Raw genomic sequence first — 6,493 nt, forward strand, 5'->3', positions numbered from 1 at the left:
ATCTGAAAAGGCATGTGTGAGCAAGGCGACTTTAGGAAAGTCATGAAAAATAGGGATTGGTGATTTATTGGTCCTAGTATCGGTATCTGCTGATATCGATACTGAATACAGATATATTTTTGTCACTGCCTCATTCTTTGTGGTGCCCATGTGTCAATTCCAGATTGTCCTCATTGCATCAGATGCGTCTTTTTGAACAGACGCTAGTGAGTAAAAATGGAAATAGATGTATGTTTACACAGTTATGTAACAAATTAAGATAAATGTGTGGGCCTTCCCTTCGATTTTAAAAGCTAAATATCAATTATCAGCCACAGCAGCATCCCAAACATCGAATATCAGTATCGGCTCAGAAAGTGGCCATGGGGAACTAAAGTATATTAAACTTGTGTACAATTCCTTTACATTGACCTAACACTTTGTCATTTTCCTGGTGTCTTTAAGTGAATGTTTTTGGCTTGTTTTCTTTGGAATCTTTGGGTTTGGATGCTCTGTAGCCATACAAAATATTCCATGCAGCATTTCTACCATGTTTTTTTTTCTTTATATGTCCCAAATGTTGCATCATTCAGAACAAATCCGTTAAATTCTCTTACCTCAACAGATTTTAGTTCTGCACTTTGATTTGATGACTGCACTGCTTTGATTCTGACGGCCAGTGAATCATGTGAATTAAAAGAGAAGACCTATTGGAAAAGCAATGTAAGACAAGAAAAAAAAAAACAGCTATATTATTTAGCATCACGAAAACATTTCATTTGTGGTAAGCTTGCTTCTCATATAGTTAATTCCACACGGCTATTCCACTGTAGTTGAAAGAAACATATGCCCGCCATGTTGCCAGCAGCGTGCCCATGCCTCTCAGCTTGCAGGTGTGTTGTGTGTGCATGTCCTGCGTGCTCTGTCTGACCAGTCGGAGCAGATTGCCTGGCCGCTAAAGAGGCCCCAACCCCCCCCCCCCCCCCCCCCCCCGCCCCTTTACCCTCTCCCCCCTTCCCCCCTCTGTGGCCTAGGTACGGCGCTGCTGCTCTGCCATGCCAGACAACAGGATGGGTGGAAGTAGAAGTGACAAGCTAGGCCTCACGCTGATCTCCAAGCTGTCCCGCGGATCTGTTTCTTTCTGCATTTCCCCTCTCGACTTTCTCCCATTTTTTTCCCCCTTCAAAACTGAACAGAGGGGAGAAAACGAGGGGAAAGGAGGGGGCGTGAGAGGGGCTTGCGGGTGCCCGGTGTGAGAGAATGGTCTTGACTGTAGGAGAGCCAGAGCTGAGCGGTGAATGCCCTTCATTATGAGGTTGTGCGTGGCAGCTCACATCTGTCTGGTTTCTGTTACGCTGCACATTATTACTCCCTGTTCACATATCCTTTTCTACCCTTGTCAAATCATCTGAATCATCTGAAATTTAACTGTCAAATTGCATTTTTTTCAGACTCATGATCCGCCGGTGCAAAGGGTGGACAGGATTCTTAAAAAAATTGAAATTACAACATTCAGTTTTCCAATATTTAAAACATAGGGGCCAGTTAAATATTGCAGATTTTGGCGTAAAGGGCCAAGTCATCACTAACAGACATGATCAGATTCGACATCCGCGGATTTCCCTTTGGATGTATGAAAATACCATGTAATCAATTGCGAAAACTGGCTCCTTTTCATGTGCGGGAAAAGTGATGTCATCATATTCAAGTCTGAGAGCTCAATACCACAGTTTTGCTCTTGGACATTTCAGCAGTGAACAATGATTAATCCAACAACCTTGTAATTAGTGCTAAACCAGCGCTATGCCTGGACAGTTCTACCTGTAGAACTTTAATCGACTAAAAGGGGACAGTGCATTCTGCTGCCAAATGCTATTGAGACTATTAAATGTAACTCTTTATGATATACACAGTCTGGCCAAAAAAAAAAAGTCACCACAAAAAAAACTGCCTTTAGCTTTGTCACAAGGTTTATTTCCATCCAGTCTTGCATTAATTTTTCATTGATGATGGTAGAGTCTGACCGCTGCACAAAGCCTTCTCCAGCACATCCCAAAGATTCTCAATGGGGTTAAGGTCTGGACTCTGTGGTGGACAATCCATGTGTGAAAATGATGTCTCATGCTCCCTGAACCACTCTTTCACAATTTGAGCCTGATGAATCCTGGCATTGTCATCTTGGAATATGCCCGTGCCATCAGGGAAGAAAAAAATCCAATCTATTGATGGAATAACCTGGTCATTCAGTATATTCAGGTGTCAGCTGACCTCATTCTTTGAGCACAGACTGTTGCTGAAACTAGACTTGACCAACTGGAGGAGGCTCATACCTATTTGCTTAGTTAAATCCAGGTGGCAACTTTAGTTTTTTTGGCCAGGCAGTGTAGATCACATATCGGACAAGACCTCAAGATCACAGGACACAAATCCTATCAATAAAACGATAAAAAATGTTAGTTGACTAAGATCGATTAATCTACTGAAGGACCAACGCCTTACACGGAATAACTTTTATTCTTTTAAACTTTTTAAACCACAAAAACATGAATTAAATAAATGCCACAATCCACAATCTTGGCAGTTACCATCTGTGGAGAAAACATGCACAGCTCCTGTCTTTAGAGATATACCATGCGCCATGATTTCTTGTCTAAACACCTCTGGATTTTTACCGCCTCATAGCATCTCCCTCAGATGGAAAGAGCTGTTATTCCGTGTGGCTAAACTAAACTAATTTGGGATGAATACAATTTTTTCTCAGGCATTTCTCTGAAATAAGGAATGAATGCTTGAATGGCACCTCTGTGTAATTTAATGTAATGAATTAAGATGAGGCTCAAACTGGGTTGTGCTGACATGATTACCTAAAGCTCTGTTTCAAATGCTGATTACGGGGTCCATCTCTGAAACCTGAGAATCGCATGAAAATGAAATCAAAGAAGCCATGATTTTCCAGAGAAGACTGAAGACGCAGAAGGGTAAACAGAAGGGATGCAAGCGGAGATGGAGGGAGGTGAAAATGGCGCAAAGGACATGACAGAGCGGGAGTACAAAACACTCTTGGCCGTGACTGTTAGTTGGCACGAGCTGACGAGGAGACCGTGCCTTCGCGAGGTTTATGGCGACAAAGCTAATGACAACGTTCACATATGGAGTGGTACCGAGGGCAAGCCAAGAAATAGTTAACTTCTGAGGGAGGAACAAAGACTGAAACAATATCATGGGATCACTAATGTAACTAGAAGCAGATCACCAAGGCATTAACTGTATCACAAGGGCATGAAATTAGGGGACGTGTCTAGGGAGTGGCCAAGGGTAGTACAAGTTACTTTATTAGATTGACCATCCTATGTGGGAGTATATTGGGGGTTAAATAAGTTTCATTTTCCTATTACTAAATGGCTACGGAATAAAAATTTTGCACATGTAATTGTTGTGTCTTAATTCTATTTTTAATATATTTAATAAAAAAGAAAAAAAAAATACAATATTTCATCAAATTATAACAAATATGAGGAAAATTTCATACACAAGCTTAAACAATTGCAGTTTGACTATGCACTACCAATTATTATAACCCATACATATAGTAGCTTTAACTAGCTGGAGCTTGGATCAAACCACTGATCTTCGGATTGGTGGGTGTTTGCTGAATCTATAGACTACATAAAGAAGCGGACTAAGTGAGTGTGACGTCATCCGTAGCGTTCGGCTCTAGTCAAATGAAGCTGAAAGACGCTAGCAGTTTTAAGGACCAATTTGGAGCAGATTTCCATATTTCGAATTCCGACCACGAGTATCATAGCAACCAAAGAGCCAATCCGGAGTGAAGTTGTCCCTTCCCGCCCGCACCGCTGTCAATCAAACCTGTTGCTAACGCTAGCGGGAGCAACCTTGGGGAGTCGATGGAGCCAGAAGCGCGCCCATCATCATTTCCTATTTGGAACGTGACGGCTAGCAGGTTAGCTATGTCCATTTATATATACAGTCTATGGTTGACAGCTAATGAAAATTTAGCATGAGACTGACAAACGACTGTATTAGCGACGCATGTGTTGTCCCTCAATCGTTCAGGTAGGTTCCATAGCAAAAGAAAACGAGACAATACTGAAGAAGATGTAAGGATGAGCACGCAAAACTTTTGTCCAGCTGACAGAATAAACATTTTTTTGGCTATATATCAGCAACAGTGCACAAGTTAATGGAGCCATGTACCCGCAAAGCCACATTTTGACAGTTGGATTTCCATTACCGGTAATGTACTGCATTGTTGTCTCTTTGATCAAGACACTAAAAACTGCCAGTAAATTATGAATGAATTAAATGCTCCTCTTTGAACTGAAAGACCACTTGGATTTGATGTTGCCGAGTTGACCAATTTCGCAGTCCTGAATTGACATTTCTACGATCCATCTGTCTAGCGATCTTTCTTATAATAACTGTAGTTTAATCATGGGTATATTATCCCACTCAGTGTGTGTGAATTAAAATGAACACACATTTATGAAGAATGTCTCTGCTCGCGGTAAATGTATTAAGAGAAATATGATTCTCTTGTAGGGCTGGGTGCAATAAGGTGAGAATCGTACAGACATCACTATTCAGTTAGAAGGATTTTAATAAAAAACTTGTTCTCTGCAAAGGTCACTGCGCCTTATCTGCACTGAAAGACTGTATGATGAAAACTGCCACTAATGAAAACCAAATGAATCCTTTTTGATTTGGATATGATTGGAGAGGAGGAGGATTAACTTTTGCAATACAAACTATGAGAAATATAGACTATACTAGGTTTTGTAAATGCTTTTCAAAAAATTATGCGCAGGGAAAATAAAACAGATGTATTGGTACAATTTATTGGAAGACATTTCTATTTGTTTTATTTTATTTTTTTTTTATTTTTTTTGCTAATTTCCATTGGATTAAAAAAAAAAAAAAGATTATGGTTATTGGGATAAAAAGAAAAATTATTTGCGTCAATATTGTCTATTGATTTTTTAGCAATTAGTAATTCAAATCTAAGTATAGCCTTGATAAAGATGATTTGTTAGGAAGACAGAAGCTCAGGTCTGGTAAGAGAAAGAATATGTTTTGGTAGACCAGCCAGTCCTTCCTACATTCTGTTTGAATCCAGAAGTCCTCTCAAAAATTCTCGTATCGTTCACAACAAAATATATAACTTATTTGGCCTGAGATATATATGAGTTTCGTACTTCAGTTGTTGCTTCTGTGTGGTTTTTCCCCCCTCCTTTTTTACTTGTAAGCCTCCAATGAACCAACCAGGAGACATAACACGGTTCCAGACTCACTTGTCTTTGTAAAGTATTGTCAAAGCGTGTATTTTGGCTTTCCAGACAAGAAGGTCTGTGTGCGTTATGTTCTCAAAATTTGAATAATTTAAAGTTTCTGCAGTAATCGAGCCACAAGTGGTATAAGCGAGAAGAGGTTTTCAATGTTGCCCATAAAAATCAACATCACGAATCACACTTTTAATGCCACCGCTTCTAAAAATGTAAGCGCAAGCCTATCCCTCACTAAAGACTGACATTTCACGGTATTCAAGATCTATAGCTCCATACCCTGTACACCCATGGGTGCTATTTGGCCACTATAGCACATGTACTATACAGTGCAGGTGTAAAACAGGACAAATGGACCGATGAAAAAAAAGAAAGCAGCACAGATGGAAACCTGCCGGAGCCGCACCTGCCAACCCACCGCTCTGGCTTCCTCGTGACCCCTCCAGAGGGCACTTAACCAGGCTTCAAGACAACTCCACTCCCCTCTCTCCCTTTCTCCCCTCCTGGTGCTGCTTTCTTCATCTCCATCTTTCTGTCCTGGCTTTGGCCTCTATCCAGACAACCAATCACAGTGATGGCTTTGTTTTCAACTCTCTCAGCCCCTTTTCTCCCCCCATCACATCAGTTCCTCCTGCGGTGTTGGGAGCGTCCAGGAATCTGCAGGTTGATGGACCCAAAGAGATGTTTTGGGAGAGGGCCAGCGCTGCCAAGCCAAACAAAGACCAACTGGAAAGAATTAGGGATGAAATGCAAAATGTGTGTAACTAAGGCTATATAATTCACAATTTGTACTTTTCAGTTACAGACTTCAAACACAGTGAATCTCCCACATCTCATCAATTAATGTAATTTCTCTTCAAACTGACCCAATAATACTTTCAACACCCTAAATGCTTTGCTGTTTTACATTTCAAAGAATATCATTTTCAGTGAGAATTTCATGCTAAAACAGCTGGTGTCTCACTTGCCTGACCAGCCAGTTCCATTTATGCTATGTTTGAATGCAGAAGGGTCCGGACTCCAACCACTGGTTAATCCACCTGTCAATCACAGGTATCAGAAATTGTGGAATTGTTTAAACCATGTAGTTTTGGCTGGCCACACAGGGATTTCAAAGCAAAAAGTTACAGAAAGTATTCAGCATTGTAAATGTTCATTAGAAAAAACAATTAAAGCGCCCTGCTCTATTTTGTTGTAACTTGTAATTCTTCAAT

Source organism: Periophthalmus magnuspinnatus, chromosome 18 (assembly GCF_009829125.3).
Source record: "Periophthalmus magnuspinnatus isolate fPerMag1 chromosome 18, fPerMag1.2.pri, whole genome shotgun sequence".
Lineage (NCBI taxonomy): Eukaryota > Metazoa > Chordata > Actinopteri > Gobiiformes > Gobiidae > Periophthalmus > Periophthalmus magnuspinnatus.